At 44.0% G+C, this 19,506-nt stretch overlaps 1 long non-coding RNA gene across 1 annotated transcript in view; it reads right to left on the bottom strand.

Annotated features, from left to right (window-relative positions):
* The window catches only part of LOC141165168 (uncharacterized), a 62,604-nt gene that overhangs the window by 7,933 nt on the left and 35,165 nt on the right, over positions 1-19,506 (bottom strand). The window contains exons 2-4 of the long non-coding RNA XR_012251075.1: positions 18,209-18,261; positions 5,299-5,409; positions 4,348-4,432 (exon numbers count right to left, since the gene is read on the bottom strand). This is a non-coding gene — a long non-coding RNA (uncharacterized lncRNA). The remainder of the gene's footprint in view (positions 1-4,347; positions 4,433-5,298; positions 5,410-18,208; positions 18,262-19,506) is intronic.

Below are 19,506 nucleotides of genomic sequence, written 5' to 3'. Positions count from 1 at the left end.
GGGTGGAGATCATGGTGGGCCAAACCTGATGAAGGCGCGAGATGATGATAGGCCAAACCTGAGATGATGATAGGCCAAACCTGATGGGGGCATGAGATGATGATAGGCCAAACCTGATCAATGCGCAAGATGATGGTAGGCCCAACTTGATGATGGCGCGAGATGATTATATGCTAAACCTGAGATGATGATAGGCAAAACCTGATGGGGGCGCAAGATGATGGTAGGCTAAACCTGAGGAGATGATAGGCCAAATCTGATGGGGGCGCGTAACCTATCATCTCCTCAGGTTTGGCCTACCATCATCTCGCGCCCCCATCAGGTTTTGCCTATCATCATCTCAGGTTTAGCATATAATCATCTTGCGCCATCATCAAGTTGGGCCTACCATCATCTCGCACCCTCATCAGGTTTGGCCTACCATCATCTCGAGCCCTCATCAGGTTTATCCTATCATCATCTCACGTTCTCATCAGGTTTGGCCTATCATCATCTGGCACTCTCATCAGGTTTAGTCTACCATCATCTCACGCCCTCATCAGGTTTATCCTATCATCTAGCGCCCTCATCAGGTTTGGCCTATCATCATCTCGCGCCCCCATCAGGTTTGGCCTATCATCATCTCAGGTTTGGCCTGATGGGGGCGCGAGATGATGATAGGCAAAACCTGATGAGGGCGTGAGATGATGTTAGGCCAATCCTGATGAGGGCGCGAGATGATGATAGGCCATACCTGATGAGGGCGCGAGATGATGATATGCCAAACCTGAGATGATGATAGGTCAAACCTGATGGGGGCGCGAGATGATGATAAGCCAAACCTGATGAGGGCACGAGATGATGGTAGGCTAATCCTGATGAGGGCGCGAGATCATGGTAGGCCAAACCTGAGATGAAGGTAGGCCAAATCTGATAAGGGCATGAAATGATAAGCCAAACCTGATGAGGAAGCGAGATGATAGGCCAAACCTGATGAGGGCGCGAGATGATGGTAGTCCAAACCTGATGAAGGCTCCAGATGATAGGCCAAACCTGATGAGGGCTCCAGATGATGGTAGGCCAAATCTGATGAGGGTGCGAGATGATGGTAGGCCAAATCTGATGATGGCTCCAGATGATGATTGGTCAAACCTGATGATGGAGCGAAATGATGATAGTCCATACCTGATGAGGACGCGAGATGATGATATGCGAAACCTGAGATGGTAATACGCCAAATCTGATGAGGGTGCGAAATGATGATAGGTCAAACCTGATGGGGGCGCAAGATAAGCCAAACCAGATGAGGGCATGAGATGATAGGACAAACCTGATGAGGGCTCGAGATGATGGTAGGCCAAACCTGATGATGGCGCGAGATGATGATATGCCAAACCTGAGATGATGATAGGAAAAATCTGATGAGGGCGCAAGATGATGGTAGGCCAAATCTGACGAGGGTGCAAAATGATGATAGGTCAAACCTGATGAGGCCTCGAGATGATGGTAGGCCAAACCTGCTGAGGGCGTGAAATGATAAGCCAAACCTGATGAGGGGGCGTGAGATGATGGTAGGGCAAACCTGATGAGGGCTCGAGATGATGGCAGGCCAAATCTGATGAGGGTGCGAGATGATGATAAGCCAAATCTGATGAGGGTGCGAGATTATGGTAGGCCAAATCTGATGAGAGAGCGAGATGATGATAGGCCAATCTTGATGAGAGAGCGAAATGATGATAGGCCAATCTTGATGAGAGAGCGAAATGATGATAGGCCAATCTTGATGAGAGAGCGAAAGGATGATAGGCCAATCTCGATGAGAGAGCGAAATGATGATAGGCCAATCTCGATGAGAGTGCGAAATGATAGTAGACCTAACCTGATGAGGGCGCGAGATGATGGTAGTCCAAACCTGATGAGGGCGCGAGATGATGGTAGTCCAAACCTGATGAGGATGCGAGATGATGGTAGTCCAAACCTGATGAGGGTGCGAGATGATGGTAGTCCAAACCTGATGATGGCTTCAGATGATGATTGGCCAAACCTGATTTGGGTGCGAGATGATGATAGGCCAAACCTGATGAGGGTACGAGATGATGGTAGGCCAATCCTGATGAGGAACAGAAAAAAACATGAGTACAAAATGGTATAAAAAGTTCAAGTTTTATTTAGTCAATCTGTAAATAACTTATATTTATATTATGGATATATTAATGTAATACATGACAAAGTGCAATGTGCTGGAAGAAAAACGCAGTCCTACCTGCAAAGGCATATCATACCCAAGCTAAAAAGATAGAGTCCATATACATAGTGTGGTATCTTTCCAGAGATATACTGGATAGAATAAGGCTGTATATTAGAAGTGGAGCACATAAAAATGTTTAAACCAAACCCAGGTTTACCAGATGCTTACCACAATTGTATATGGTGTCCAGGGTGACACGGAGGACAGGTGGCAAAGGTGTCTCGATGCATGTTTCGCTTGTAAAAAGCTTCATCAAGAGACAGGTAAATGAAAGAGCATGAACAGGACCTTTATAAATACACCCACAATTGGTCACATGGTGCGTCATGTGATTGAAACACATAGCTCAAGATAAATAAGGATCTTAGACGGAGCATGCGTGGTAGTTTTAAACCCGCTCTGCCCCATGAATACTGAGCATCATCATGCAACTCAGGATCAAATGAAGGCCTGAAGCGGCGCATGCGCGGCAGTACCAAACCCGTTCGGCCCCATGGATAATGGCCGTCACGCCCCCTGTATGCATCTCCAGCACGTGCGGTCACGCATCCGGAGACCACACACAGGGGATAAAGATAGCCAAATCCATGCGCGGAAGTCGGGGGGCAGCGGCGCAGGCGCACATCGGCCCGTAATAGCACAGGCAATCACCGAAAATCAAACATATGTCACCAACAAATATTACCTCAGCTGGTGTATACAGTATTTGGTGACATATGTTAATATATTAATGTAAGTTATTTACAGATTGACTAAATAAAACTTTAACTTTTTATGCCACTTTGTACTCATGTTTTTTTCTGTTCTAAATGCTATATGAGACTATTCTGGCTGACTCTGGATTTACCGAGGTTTCAGCCATCGTTTCCTTAAGATATGTTGGTCGTTGTTTGTACAATCCTGACCAGGGCGTGATATGATGGTAGGCCCAATCTAATAAGGGCGCGAGATGATGATAGTCCAAACATGATGAAGGCACGATATGATGGTAGGCTAAACGTGATGAGGGCGAGAAGTCATGACATACCAAACCTGATGAGGGCGAGAGATGATGATAGGCCAAACCTGATGAAGGCGCGAGATGATGGTAGGTCAATTCTGATGAGGGTGAGTGATGATGATAGGCCAAGACTGATGAGGGCGTGAGATAATGGTAGGCCAATCCTGATGAGGGCACGAGATGATAATAGGCCAAACGTGATGAGGACGCTAGATGATGATAGGCCAAACTTTATGAGAGTGCAAGATGATGATAGGCCAAACCTGTTGAGGGTCACAAGATGATGATATGCCAAACCTGATGAGGGCAAGTGATGATGATGGGCCAATCCTGATGAGGGTGCGAGATAATGATAGGCTTAATCTGATGCGGGCGCGAGAGGATAATAGGCCAAACCTGAGATGATGATAGGTCAAGCCTGATGAGGGCGCAAGATGCTGATAGGCCAAACGTGATGAGGGCGCGAGATGATAATAGGCCAAACGTGATGAGGGCGAGAGATGATTATAGGCCAAACCTGATGAGGGCGTGAGGTGATGATATGCCAAACCTGATGAGGGTGCAAGGTGATGATAGGCCAAATCTGATGAAGGCGTGAGATGATAATAAGCCAAACGTGATGAGGGCGAGAGATGATTATAGGCCAAACCTGATGAGGGTGCGAGGTGATGATAGGCCAAACCTGAGATGATGATAGGTTAGCGGGGGAGGGGGGGTCACATGCTGCCTGTGAGCAGCCAGTGATAGCGCAGCTCACAGGCAGAAACAGCAGTGGGTGGTAATTAGAAAGAAGCTGCTTTTCATCATAAAAACAAATTGGGCTATTTTAAATAGTAGTGGACAACTATTTTAAGGCGTTCCAGCTTCCCACTACTTTGGGATTGATAGGGAACATGGAAAGCCTGTTCGATCCCCAGAGTTGCCGTGATCTGTTTCATCAGTTTTCAAGTGAAGTGTCTGCCTCTGTCACTCTCTATGGTTTGGACACTCCATATCTGCAAACCACCTCACTTTTCAATTTTTTTATTTTTCCTTTTGCGTTAATTTTGGTCACTGCCCAAGCTTCAGGCAACCAAGGGAAGAGATCAATGAATACCAGGACATATTCATAAGTACCCACCTTAAGTAGCTAAGAAGTTCTGGGTGAGCGGCTGCTTCATGATGTCATAATATCCAGGCAGAGGTGACCATGGTGCTGATCTGATCTAGAAAAAAATAATGATGTAGCAAGTTTGCTAGCTCTAGAGACCTGGATGTCATCATGACAATGTCGGGTCATCATTACAACGATCGGGCCCATGCGATGACGTCGTGGGGCGCCAATCAGAGGGCAGAGGGGGCTTCCTCCTTCTGCCTATTCTCTAAATGCTGCAATCGATATTGACCGCAGCTTTTAGGGGATTAAAGCACCGGGAGCGGTGTGGGTACCGCTCCTGGTGCCGGGTGTCTGCTGTCAGAATCAACTGACATCCGGCGGCAATCGCACGTACACAACCTCTGTGCGCGCAAAATCGCCTGCATGTATACATACGTCCAAGGTTGGTAAGTACCAGGCGAACTGGACGTATGAATGCAGCCAAGGTCGTGAAGGGGTTAACTGCACAAACAATTTACTGTACATTTAAATGTATACCTATATATAGATATGTACAGACATCTAGAAAACAAAGGTCTACTGCATGCATTGCATAATTCTCACTTATCACACATTACTGTGTAAGTATATGCAATTAGAAAAGTTTTTTAGAAACTGCATTATGCAACAGATTTTTTGTTACTTCAATCAATCTAAAATAAAATGAAAATTAGAGAAAGTTTGCAGCCAGTCATCATTGTGGCTTCAATTTCTACAGAGACCTACAGTATGAGCTTTTCTGCATGCAAACTTTACATCATCAAGCACAAGGCCAAAATGGGTTATTGCCTCTGTGACAAACATATCTGAGCGAGCTACAATTAATTTACCTTCTGGGTGACCCCCCTGAATAAATTACAAGGAAATGTTCCAATATTTTCTGCAGGGAATAACTGGTTAATTGATAATTTGTAGGTATGAAAAATCTTCACCTACCAACGTTTAGGAGCTTGGAAACAATCTTGTCAAATACTCCTCTGTCATTCTCTTCATATATTCTCTTAGCAATCTTCTGAACAAGAACTTCTGCAGTGAGTGGAGTTCCATCTAATTGGTGAAGCCCATAGGGATCATCTAAAAGAATACATTTCTGACCTACTTTCAGCCATCTAATTATGTAATTTCTGGAGAGCTGCACTTAATGTCTCCTTCATTAATGCTGAGTGCTTAAACTTAAACTCAATTAGGCATTCAATTTCATTCATAAAATAGTAACCTAAATAGTAGTGATGAGCGAGCACTAGAATGCTCGGGTACTCATTGCTCGAGTCGAGCAAATCATAATGCTCGGGTGCTCGACCCGAGGAACAAGCCCAATGTAAGTCAATGGCAAACTCGAACATTTTTCCGGCGGCCCCCTGGAAAAATTGGCCAAATCGATGGGAAAAGTGCCAAAATGATATAGGAACAGCATGGGGAAGACCCCTGGAAGCATCTCTGACTCCCAGGTCACTGCTGTGAACATGTTGTCAGAGTATTACGTCACTTTTAAGCCAAAATGGAAAAAATGTTAAGGAACATTCTTTCCAGGGTAATTACTTCTATATAAGGCAAAATAAATAACCAAAACCAAAAATGCTCCTCCATACCTTGGGCTATGTTCACATGTAGTGTTTTTTATGCGTTTTTGCACTTTTGCATTGCTTTCAACGGTGAAAAATACATTCACCCGTAAATGTCATTTTAACACCTTATCTGGCCATGTGGTGTGAGACATGATCAGACACATCATTTATGAAGGAGGGACTGTGAAAGTCACAAAGCCTATTTTTACAAGGCCATCAGGTAGCTCTTACTATTGTTAGAGGGCCATCAGCCGGCTATGCTTTGTTGTTCCAATTATTAAGGAGTGGGTCTCCGTCTACTGTTATTGCATATGCAGAAAGTTCGAGGGCTGCCAAAAATTAGGACGCACTCCAATACCCCCTTTGAAGAGACGTCAAGGAGGGCCTCATTAAAAAAATTGTTACCATTGTTAAGGAGTGGGTCTCCAAACTGGTAATGCCCATGCACTAAGTTCATGGGCTGAAAAACATACATGAACATTCTATATAACATACAGAATGTTAGAGGTAGACCTCTAAAAAAATTTCCTACGGGCATCATAAACACCCTTAAAAAAAATTATGTGGGTGTTGCATCACAGTCACCCTGGTGATATGGTGGTGGAGGATGAGGAGGAGAAGGAGGAGGACAACAGAAAATAGACAAAATCAAGAAGCGTATACCCATGTCTGGGTTTGAAGAGGTGCATGGGAATAGACCCCCCAAAAATGCCACTGGATTTGAGTTTATATTCTGCTGCTATCATCCGATGGTGTTGAGAAGTCTGGCCCAATCCAGCCCTTGTTCGTTTTGATGAGTCAGCCTGTTGGCATTTTCAGTTGATAGGTGGATGCGCCTATCAGTTATAATGCCCCCGGTGGCACTAAAAACCCGCTCTGATAAAACGCGAGCGGCAGGCTGGCCAGGACCTCCAAGGCATAGAGAGCCAGTTCATGCCACATGTCCAGCTTGGTTACCCAATAGTTATAAGGCACAGAGGAATCACGAAGGACATTGGTACAGTCGGCAAGTTACTCCTTCAGCATCTTCCAAAACTTTTCCCTCCTTATCAGAATACCCCACGCATCAGGGCCTGGGCGCTGGGAGGGTCTGAGAAAACTGTCCCACACCTTTGACAGTGTTCCCCTGCCACTGCTGCATCATATTTGTGTCTCCCTCGCCTGTACTCCTTGGTTGTCCAAGGAACTGTGACCTCTGTCACCAGCGTTTTCAGATGGGAATTTTTTTTAATTCCTCAACAAGGGCCTTCTGGTACTGCAACATTTTATTAAACCTCTCCACCACGGGAAGGAGAAATAGAAAGTTCTCCTTGTGGCGTGGGTCTAGAAGTGTGACCAACCAGTAATTACGGTCGGTCAAAATGCGTACAACGCGAGGGTCATGGGAAAGGCAGTGTAACAAACTCAGCCATGTGTGCCAGACTGCCAACAGCCAAGTCATCCCTGTCCTGACCAAGAAGACGACTGTCCATGCTCTCCTCCTCTTCATCCTCCTCCTCATTCTCCCTCTCCTCAGGCCATCCACGCTGAACAGACGGTATGACTGTTGTGTGGATAGGACTGTCTGTAGCGCAGGAAAACAGTTCCTATTCCTCCTCCTCCTTCTCATAATCACCCAATCCAAGTTGAGATGAGATGAGGCTGGGCTGTGTGGCATCACTCTGTATGGTTCCTTGCTCCATCTCATCGTGCTCTGCCGGCAACGCCTCCTCTTTAATTGTGAGCAGCGAGTGTTTCAGTAGACAGAAAAGCGATATGGTGACGCCAATTATGGTGTCATCGCCGCTCACCATCTTCGTGGAGTCCTCAAAGTTTTGGAGGACGGCACAGATGTCAGACTTCCATGCCCACTCATCAGCTCTTATATGCGGAGGCTGACCTGAATACTGACGGGCATGTTGAATCTGGTACTGCCCTCTGCTGCTCACAAATGCTTCCCAACATATGCATCATTGAGTTCCAATGCATGGTGGCATCACACACCAGTCGGGGAGCTGGAAGCTGCAAACGCTGGTGAAGCACATCGAGGGCGGCGGAAGCTGTAGGAGACTTTCGGAAATGGGCACACACGCAGCGTACTTTCACAAGCAAATCATGCAGATCTGGGTAGGTTTTGAGAAACCACTGAACCACTAGGTTGAGCACATGGACCAGTCATGGTACATGTGCAAGCTTGCCTAGCTTCAGAGCCGCCATCAGGTTCCAGCCATTGTCACATATGACCATGCCTGGCTGTAGGTTCAGTGGTGACAGCCACAGATCTGCCTGCTCTGTTACAGCTGTCAAATCAACAACTCTGCAGCGGTGTGAGGTTTGGCCCCTAAGCACATTAGCTTCAGCACAGCCTGTTGTCACTTGGCCGATGCAGTGCTGCAGTGCTTCCAGCTTCCAACTGATGTGGTCATTTCAAAGATGGAGGCTGAAGAGGAGGAGGAGCAGGAGCTGTTGAATGCGGGGGTGACCCTGATTGACCCAGGTCCAGCAATCCTCGGCATTGGGAGGACGTGATCCATCCCAGGGTCCGACTGGGTGCCGGCTTCCACTATATTAACCCAGTGTGCCGTCAGCGAGATGTACCGTCCCAGCCCACAAGCACTTGTCCATGTGTCTGTGGTTAGGTAGACCTTCCCCGTAACTGCGTTGTTGAGGGCACGGGTAATGTTCTGGGACACTTGCTTGTGTAAGGCGGGGATGACAAACCAGGAGAAATAGTGGTGTCTGGGGACAGAGTACCAAGCGATGGCCGCTGCCATGAGGTTGCGGAAAGATTCCTTCTCCACGAGCCGAAAAGGCAACATTTCAAGTGCAAGCAGTCTAGAAATATGGTAGTTTAGCTCTGAAAGCAAGCGCAAATATGCAGCCAATGCCCCACAGTTCACAAAGGACAGAGGTAGGGACAACTGAACGCTGCGCTGGGACAAGGACGTGGTTGCGAGTGGTGGTTGCGAGTGAGCAACGACAGGTGCAGGGTGGGAGGAATCTTCGCCTGCACCATGGATAGAGGATTGGCGTGCACGCACAACAGGCAATGGTGTTACCCGAAGACACTGATCCTGGACCCTGGTGTTCGACCCAACTAGTCGGGTGCTTTGCTGTCATGTGCCTGAGCATGCTGGTGGTGGTTAGGCTGGTAGTTTTGCTGTCCCTGCTGATGCTGGCATGGCAGATGTTGCAAATGGCCTTTTTGGGGTTATCTGAACAGTCTTTAAAAAAGAGCAAGACTCTGGAAGACCTAACAGTTGGACTGGCAACTTCCTTTGTGTTGGTGTTCCGGGGAACAGTTGCCCGCCGTGTGTCTGTGGCCACCCCACTGCTTGTTCCTGCCTGTTGTGCTGCTACGCCTCCCTCGCCCCCCGTGTTGCTGTCCTCGCTATGCATGTCACCTTGCCAGGTTGTGTCAGTGGCTTCATTGTCCACCACCTCGTCTTCCACGTACGCATCCTGGGCCTCCTCCTGACTTGCTGGCAATTGTGTCTCATCATCATCATTCACCTCTTGCAACACTAATTGCACTTTCCCACAGTCACCTTCGTGTGACTGTGGCTGCTCAAATATTTGGGCATCACTACATGAAGTGGGCTGGGCAAGAGGCCCGAATCTATAAATGGAAAAGTGAACAGCTCTTCAGAGTGTCCAAGTTTGGGATCACTTGTCTCTGGGCACTCGGCATGCTGGGAGAAAGGAGGAAGAGGGTGAGGAATATGTAGTCCAGACTCACGGCTACTGAGACTGGACCGTGTGGAAGACAGGGTGGTGGTGGTGGTGGCAAACTGACTGGAAGCATTATCTGCTATCCAACCAACAACCTTTTCACACTGCTCTGGCTTCAAGAGTGGTGTTCCGCGGCCCCCTAGAATTTGGACCGGAATGTAGTTCGACATGATGTGGGTGTTTGTTGTGCTCCCTCAGCAGGCACAGTTTAATCTTGCCAAAGGGCTCGGCCTCTGCGTGCACCATTAGCATCACATCCACTTCCCCGTCCCTTGCCCATTTTCAATGAAACTGTGATATTTGGCACGCTCCAAAAAAAGTGACGATTATTACGGCAGTAATATCGGATCACGTCTGATGACCACAGTTTTAGGCAGTGGCGATATAGATATAAATAATCAGGATTAAGAGCAAAAGAAATAAAAAAGTAGCCCTGATTTCTAGGGCTATGGATATCTGTAACAGCAGAAGACAGAACTTGCTCCTTTTCTGTTGTATACACTGTCCTCAAACTCTGCCTGCCTAACTCCTACTATCACCAGGAATAATATATGCAGCTGGATTAATCCTTAGAAGGACTGTTAGTTCAATTGTGTGTATATATATATATATATATATATATATATATATATATTTATTGCAGTAGATGTGGAATAGTTATACCTAACTAATAAACTGCCAATTCTGTCCCTAGCTAAGCAGCACCTCTCCCTACTCTGACTGTCTGAAGGGTAGACTGTGACGTGCATAGGGTCACAGAGTCTAATATAGACCCGATAACGCTATGCAGCCAGCCAATCACTGTAATGCTACAACCAACATGGCTACGGCATTACAGTGAGTGGCAGGCAATCTCTGCATGTTTATTCACTGTTAAAACAGCGCCAAACATGCGGAGCAGGGACTCGAGCTCCCGGCCGAGCATTTCGGAAGTAGTCGCGGAGCGCTGAGCAGTGAGATGCTCGGGCGAGTACAGAGCAGAAGTGAGCATGCTCGCTCATCACTACTAAATTGGGAAAAATCTATGCTATTAAATTGGTTATTAGAGGTAGTTATAAAAAGAAATACATTTACAGTATGATTTATAATAAAAGAAGTCTCATTAGCTTATTCAATCCTTCCATCTAAAATTTTATTTAAAAAGTACATGTCCACGAAACTTTGGTCCCGATTCATCGTTTGCTGCTTTTTTTAAGTCACTTTCCTTTTTTGTTTTGTGTTATTAGTACTTGTTTTTGCTGCTAAATTCTTCAAAATGGCGCACAGGATTCATGAATTTGGCATTAGTGATGAGCGAGTATGTTCTGTTAACCCTTTCTGCGAGTATGCTCAGGCGAACACCGAATTTCTTCAGCAACATGACGTAAAAAATGCACCAAAATACTGCCATCAAAAATACACCAGGGGGGACTGGAGTGGAGTTGTGTTACATTATGTGACTTTCTAAAAAGTTACTATTGATGAATCAGGCAAAACATCTGTAATTGCTAAACTCTGCCCACAAAACAGAAAACAAAAGAAAAGCAGGCGAGCACATATAAAATAGCCTTAAAATAAGGCAAAAATAGAATAGTGAATTGGGTCCAAACAAAAAAAACGCAAAACGAGACAAAAAACAGGAGCAAATGCAATGATGAATCGGGCCTTTGCTTATTCGATAAGCATGGTCATTACATGATGTCATTTAGTAAAATACGTTATGTAATATATGTCATTAACCCCTTAAGCCCCGCGGGTGGTTTGCACGTTAATGACCGGGCCAATTTTTAGAATTCTGACCACTGTCACTTTATGAGGTAATTACTCTGGAACGCTTCAACGGATCCCCCTGATTCTGAGACTGTTTTTTCGTGACATATTGTACTTCATGATTGTGGAAAAATTTCTTCGATATCACTTGCGTTTATTTGTGAAAAAAAATGGAAATTTGGCGAAAATTTTGAAAATTTTGCAATTTTCAAAATTTGAATTTTTAAGCCCTGAAATCAGAGCGATATGTCACACAAAAGAGTTAATAAATAACATTTCCCACATATCTACTTTACATCAGCACAATTTTGGAACCAAAATTTTTTTTTGTTAGGGAGCTATAAGGGTTAAAAGTTGACCAGCGATTTCTCATTTTTCCAACAAAATTTACAAAACCATTTTTTTAGGGACCACATCACATTTGAAGTCACTTTGAGAGGTCTTTATGACAGAAAATACCCAAAAGTGACACCATTCTAAAAACTGCACCCCTCAAGGTGCTCAAAACCACATTCAAGAACTTTATTAACCCTTCAGGTGCTTCATAGGAATTTTTTGAATGTGGAAGAAAAAAATGAACATTTAACTTTTTTCACAAAAATGTTACTTTAGACCCAATTTTTTTTATTTTCACAGGGGTAACAAGAAAAAATGGACCGCAAAATTTGTTGTGCAATTTCCCCTGGGCACGCAGATACCCAATATATGGGGAAAAAACACTGTTTGGGCGCACGGTAGGGCTGGGAAGGGAAGGAGCGCCATTTGACTTTTTGACTGTAAAATTTGCTTGAATAATTAGCGGACACCATGTTGCGTTTAGAGAGCCCCTGTGTGCCCAAACATTGGAGCTCCCCCACAAGTGACCCCATTTTGGAAACTAGACCCCCCAAGGCACCTTTCTTGATGCATAGTGAGCACTTGGAACCCCCAGGTGCTTCACAAATTGATTCGTAATAATGAAAAAGTGAAAAATAAACCACTTTTTCATTTTTACGAATCAATTTGTGAAGCACCTAGGGGTTCCAAGTGCTCACTATGCATCTAGATAGGTGCCTTGGGGGGTCTAGTTTCCAAAATGGGGTCACTTGTGGGGGAGCTCCAATGTTTGGGCACACAGGGACTCTCTAAATGCAACATGGTATCCGCTAACAAATTGAATGGAAAATCTGCTCAAATTGTTAGCGGACACCACATTGCGTTTGGAGAGCGCCTCTGTGCCCAAACTTTGGAGCTCCCCCACAAGTGACCCCATTTTGGAAACTAGACCCCCCAAGGCACCTTTCTAGATGCATAGTGAGCACTTGGAACCCCCAGGTGCTTCACAAATTGATTCGTAATAATGAAAAAGTGAAAAAAAAAACACTTTTTCATTGTTTTGAATCAATTTGTGAAGCACCTGGGGGTTCCAACTGCTCACTATGCATCTAGATAGGTGCCTTGGGGGGTCTAGTTTCCAAAATGGGGTCACTTGTGGGGGAGCTCCAATGTTTGGGCACACAGGGACTCTCTAAATGCAACATGGTATCCGCTAACAAATTGAATGGAAAATCAGCTCAAATTGTTAGCGGACACCACATTGCGTTTGGAGAGTCCCTCTGTGCCCAAAATTTGGAGCTCCCCCACAAGTGACCCCATTTTGGAAACTAGACCCCCCAAGGCACCTTTCTAGATGCATAGTGAGCACTTGGAACCCCCAGGTGCTTCACAAATTGATTCGTAATAATGAAAAAGTGAAAAAAAAAACACTTTTTCATTTTTACGAATCAATTTGTGAAGCACCTAGGGGTTCCAAGTGCTCACTATGCATCTAGATAGGTGCCTTGGGGGGTCTAGTTTCCAAAATGGGGTCACTTGTGGGGGAGCTCCAATGTTTGGGCACACAGGGACTCTCTAAATGTAACATGGTATCCGCTAACAAATTGAATGGAAAATCGGCTCAAATTGTTAGCGGACACCACATTGCGTTTGGAGAGCCCCTCTGTGCCCAAACTTTGGAGCTCCCCCACAAGTGACCCCATTTTGGAAACTAGACCCCACAAGGCACCTTTCTAGATGCATAGTGAGCACTTGGAACCCCCAGGTGCTTCACAAATTGATTCGTAATAATGAAAAAGTGAAAAAAAAAACACTTTTTCATTTTTATGAATCAATTTGTGAAGCACCTGGGGTTCCAAGTGCTCACTATGCATCTAGATAGGTGCCTTGGGGGGTCTAGTATCCAAAATGGGGTCACTTGTGGGGGAGCTCCAATGTTTGGGCACACAGGGACTCTCCAAATGCAACATGATATCCGCTAACAATTTGAGCCGACAATTTGTTAGCGGATATCATGTTGCATTTGGAGAGTCCCTGTGTGCCCAAACATTGGAGCTCCCCCACAAGTGACCCCATTTTGGAAACTAGACCCCCCAAGGCACCTATCTAGATTCATAGTGATCATTTGGAACCCCAGGTGCTTCACAAATTGATTCATAAAAATGAAAAAGTGTTTTTTTTTTCACTTTTTCATTATTACAAATCAATTTGTGAAGCACCTGGGGGTTCCAAGTGCTCACTATGCATCTAGAAAGGTGCCTTGGGGGGTCTAGTTTCCAAAATGGGGTCACTTGTGGGGGAGCTCCAAAGTTTGGGCACAGAGGGGCTCTCCAAACGCAATGTGGTGTCCGCTAACAATTTGAGCCGATTTTCCATTCAATTTGTTAGCGGATACCATGTTGCATTTAGAGAGTCCCTGCGTGCCCAAACATTGGAGCTCCCCCACAAGTGACCCCATTTTGGAAACTAGACCCCCCAAGGCACCTATCTAGATTCATAGTGAGCACTTGGAACCCCAGGTGCTTCACAAATTGATTCATAAAAATGAAAAAGTGTTTTTTTTTTCACTTTTTCATTTTTCCGAATCAATTTGTGAAGCACCTGGGGATTCCAAGTGCTCACTATGCATCTAGATAGGTGCCTTGGGGGGTCTAGTTTCCAAAATGGGGTCACTTGTGGGGGAGCTCCAATGTTTGGGCACACAGGGGCTCTCCAAACGCAACATGGCGTCCGCTAACAATTTGAGACGATTTTCCATTCAATTTGTTAGTGGACACCATGTCGCGTTTGGAGAGCCCGTGATGTGCCTAAACAGTGGAGCTCCCCCACAAGTGTCCCCATTTTGGAAACTATACCCCTCAAGGATTTTATTAAGGTGTATAGTGAACATTTTGAACCCAGAGGTACGGCACAGAATTTGTTTACATTAGGTCATCATATTGAATAAGTTGTCATTATTCTTGAGCGCAAGTGCTCGCTACTTGAGTTTGCATCGGGTACTCAGGTATGCACCATGTACAGCGTGTGCTCGAGTGACATGCTCGAGTCCCTGCTCCGCATGTTTCACGGTTATTAGACACCCAAAAAAAAACATGCGGGGATCGCTCGTGCATGGCAGGCAATCCCCGTAAAGTTTTTTGGCCGCGAAGCATATGGGGCAGAGACTCGAGCATGTCACTCAAATACCCACGATACTCAATGCATACCAGAGCACCCGATGCAAACTCAAGTAGCGAGCACTTGCTCTCAACACTAGTCGCCATATCGTCATCTTTTTTTCTTACTTTTGAAAAAAATCCCAACCCCAGTCCTAACTCTAGCACAACCCTAGCCCCAGCACAACCCTAGCCCCAGCACAACCCTAGCCCCAAACCCAGCCCTAACCCTAGCCCAATCCTAACCCAAGAGTTTATTTTTGACGCCGTTCCTTGTGCGGTATAAGTGATTAGACGACTTTATTCTTCGGGTCGGTGTGATTACAGCAATGCCAGAATCATATGGGGTTTTTATGACTGACAGCTGTCACACACTAAAAGACGCATTTTTTGTAAAATCTAGTTTTTGCATCGCCATATTTTGAGAGCTATAATTTTTCCAGATTTTGGCAGACAGTCATGTGACGGCTCGTTTTTTGCGGGATGACTTGACGTTGTTATTGGTGCCATGTTCAGGCACGTGACATTTTTTGATCGCTTTCTATTCCGATTTTTGGGAGGCAGAATAAACAAAAACCAACAATTCAGGAATTGTTTTTTTTTTTTTTTTTTATTCTGTTCCGCGTGTGGTAAAATTGATGAGGTAGCTTTATTCTTCGGATCAGTACGTTTACAGCGGTACCACATTTGTATAATTTTTCTATGTTTTGGCGCTTATACACAATAAAAGCTATTTTATAGAAAAAAATATTTTTTAGTATCGCTTTATTCTGAGAGCTATAACTTTTTTATTTTTCGGCTGATGGAGCTGTATGGCAGCTTGTTTTTTGCGGGACGAGATGACGTTTTCAGCGGTATCATTTTTATTTATATGCGTCTTTTTGATCGCGTGTTATTCCACTTTTTGTTTGGCGGTATGGTGATAAAGCATTGTTTTTTGTTTCGTTTTTTTTTTTTTACCGTGTTCACTGAAGAGGTTAACTAGTGGGACAGTTTTATAGGTCAGGTTGTTCCGGACGTGGCGATACCAAATATGTGTACTTTTATTGTTTTTTTTTTATTTTTTTTATAATAATATTTATTGATGGGTACATTATATTTTTATTTTTGGTGTATTATTTTTTTTATTTTTTTATAATATTTTTGCACATTTTTTTTTTTTTTTTCCATTTTCACACAGTTTATACACTTTATTACTTTGTCCCACTCTGGGACTTTCACTTTTTTTTTTCTGATCGCCTGCATGGCACAGGAATGGAGCACCATCCCTATACCATGAAGGCTGTCAGAAGTGCACAGTGTGAAGATTACTTGGAGATGCACTGCGCATGTCCAAGCAATCTTCCTGCTCTCTGGTGACCCGGATGTTGTCATGACGACATCGGGTCGTCATGGCAACACCCGGGAAGCCTTTGCAGACTGCGCTGGAAGCCGGAAGAGGAGGTGAGTATCGCCGATCACCTCCCCTTGCCCCCGCAATGCCGCGATCGACTTCGATCGCAGCATCGCGGGGGTTAATGTGCTGGGAGCAGTGCAGGACCGCTCCCTGCACATAGTACCGGGTGTCAGCTGTGACAATCAGCTGACACCCGGCGGCGATCGCGCCCGCACAGCCTGTGTGCGCGCGCGATCGAGATGACGTACTAATACGGGTCTGGCTCTTAAGTCCCAGGGCACAGATGCGTATTAGTACGTCAGATGTTATTAAGGGGTTAATGTAAGTATTTTAGATATTACTTAGCTATTTAGATTTTGTACTATTTGTTACAGCTTACATGCTTAGTTGTATCTTCAAGCATATAATTCGCTGCCCAGTATTTAATTATGCGATTTATGTTAATGGCTTTGTGTAGCTTGATGCAGTGTGATTTAATGGTACATTCTACTGATGGATAAATTACATTTTAAATAAATTGAATACTATTTGGGGGATTTAACTTCTAGACCGAGTACCTCTGAATTTAGTATTTATAGGTTATAAATAATATGTCATTCACATGAATGAATTCTTAAAGGGAAATCCACCCAAAAGTGATCATCTCTTTTATGTGTACCACTACTGTACTCTTTGAGTATGTTGGTGACTTTTTTCTTTTTGTTGTTTGATTTGGTAATTTTTATTATTACTACATAATAACAATGTTGTTAAGAAAGAGCTTAATCAGTTTCTAATTGTTTAGTGCAATAAACCATTTCAGCACCACTGAGAGATTTCTTTTATCAGTGGAATGCTCTAAACACATTGCTGTTCTAACGAACGATGAGATTTCCAGTAACTGAAATATCAGAGCAGAGGCAAAGGGGCTTAATCATTACCTTAAGCCATTTTATTCATATAATCAATACCATTCTGAATCACAGACTGCACTAATGTGGTCATCCCATCTGTGTCCTATGAGAAGATCATTTTTGCTGGCTTTCTCATGTACATGATACCTGCTTCCACTAAGTGGATTGATTCATCATGAACTACAGTGTTGAGCAGGGTTACCATCTTTTAATAAAAAAGGGAAAAGCTATGTGTTTGGCCACCCAGTTGTTGGGTTGTTATCTGCAGCTGGTCAAGGGTTCTGCTTTTATGTTGTGATATTTGTTTTTTGAGAAAGTCTTAAACCAAATTCAAAGATACACAGCAATATATAACGTTTGGAAGAGTATTTTATCACTGGTAATAATATGAGATGGCTATGATGATTATCAAATACCTTCATATTTATCATCCAATCCACTTTTAGTGGAATCAAAATACTCTACAGGCTTTAAGCTTTTTGTTGAGTCTGCCTCACCCGTGGAGGTCTTGTGGTAACTGCCTGTGGTCTTTGTCCACCACTTCTTTTGACATTTTTTTTCTCTTTCTCTGCTACTGACATCTAGAAACTAAAATATCATCCACAAGGGAATCATTTTTTACTTTATCTACAGGATGGAAAAACAGGAAAAACTGTAGCTTTTACTGTTGCTTCTCACTGTTAGTAGCAATGAATGCCTGAGGTTAATACATTTTACCTTTACGTGTTCCTCTGTTTACTGTATCTGCTTCGGCAAGCTAATAGATCCCACTACCCAAAGTATCTATGCTCCTAAATACAAGTGTTTGTTTGCAAGAATATTGCTGTGTCCGATAGTAGTCTAGTCTGTGCATCTGTTGCATGACATATTAGTCCATCTGTTTTAGAATCGATCAAGGTTGTACAATAATTATGGTAATTTATTAACAGTCACAGTACACATTATATGATATTATTAAATAATTATCGGCAGCCCACTAAGCACAACACATCTGTTTGGAAATGTTTTCTATAAATTCTCTGCACAAAATGCAGTAAACCATGTAAAAGTCTGGAAACTTGCCTGTTTTTCCAGTGGTCTCTCTACACTTAATGCTCTATTATGCAGCGCCTTGTCTAGAAGGGATAAAGAGGCAGAAATATTACAATTAACTCATCGCCGAGTTTATATATGTAAATTAAATATGAATAAATTCAGGAATAATTACTAAACATAAACTATAGAAGAATAATCCTAAATACACAACTACACGTTACTAAGACTGCTTTCTACAAAAAAGGTGCTTTATTCCTTTAAGAGTTGATTTGTGAAGATGGATTTAGTTAAATTACTTTAATCGTTGGGTTACAGTGAACATGTCAGCTGCATTCTCCCCATATACAGTACAGACCAAAAGTTTGGACACACCTTCTCATTTAAAGATTTTTCTGTATTTTCATGACTATGAAAATTGTACATTCACACTGAAGGCATCAAAACTATGAATTAACACATGTGGAATTATATACTTAACAAAAAAGTGTGAAACAACTGAAAATATGTCTTATATTCTAGGTTCTTCAAAGTAGCCACCTTTTGCTTTGATTACTGCTTTGCACACTCTTGGCATTCTCTTGATGAGCTTCAAGTGGTAGTCAACGGAAATGGTCTTCCAACAATCTTGAAGGAGTTCCCAGAAATGCTTAGCACTTGTTGGCCCTTTTGCCTTTACTCTGCGGTCCAGCTCACCCCAAACCATCTCGATTGGGTCCAGGTCTGGTGACTGTGGAGGCCAGGTCATCTGGCGTAGCACCCCATCACTCTCCTTTTTGGTCAAGTAGCCCTTACACAGCCTGGAGGTGTGTTTGGGGTCATTGTCCTGTTGAAAAATAAATGATGGTCCAACTAAACGCAAACCGGATGGAATAGCATGCCGCTGCAAGATGCTGTGGCAGCCATGCTGGTTCAGTATGCCTTCAATTTTGAATAAATCCCCAACAGTGTCACCAGCAAAGCACCACCACACCATCACTCCTCCTCCTCCATGCTTCACCAGGCATGTAGAGTCCATCGGTTCACCTTTTCTGCGTCGCACAAAGACATGGTGGTTGGAACCAAAGATCTCAAATTTGAACTCATCAGAATAAAGCACAGATTTCCACTGGTCTAATGTCCATTCCTTGTGTTCTTTAGCCCAAACAAGTCTCTTCTGCTTGTTGCCTGTCCTTAGCAGTGGTTTCCTAGCAGCTATTTTACCATGAAGGCCAGCTGCACAAAGTCTCCTCTTAACAGTTATTGTAGAGATGTGCCTGCTGCTAGAACTCTGTGTGGCATTGACCTGGTCTCTAATCTGAGCTGCTGTTAACCTGCGATTTCTGAGG

This window comes from Phyllobates terribilis, unplaced genomic scaffold (genome assembly GCF_046119375.1).
Source record: "Phyllobates terribilis strain yellow unplaced genomic scaffold, ASM4611937v1 Scaffold_11__3_contigs__length_659146591, whole genome shotgun sequence".
Lineage (NCBI taxonomy): Eukaryota > Metazoa > Chordata > Amphibia > Anura > Dendrobatidae > Phyllobates > Phyllobates terribilis.
The sequence above is the reverse complement of the archived record's forward strand: the minus strand, read 5'-3'. Positions and strand labels throughout refer to the sequence as shown.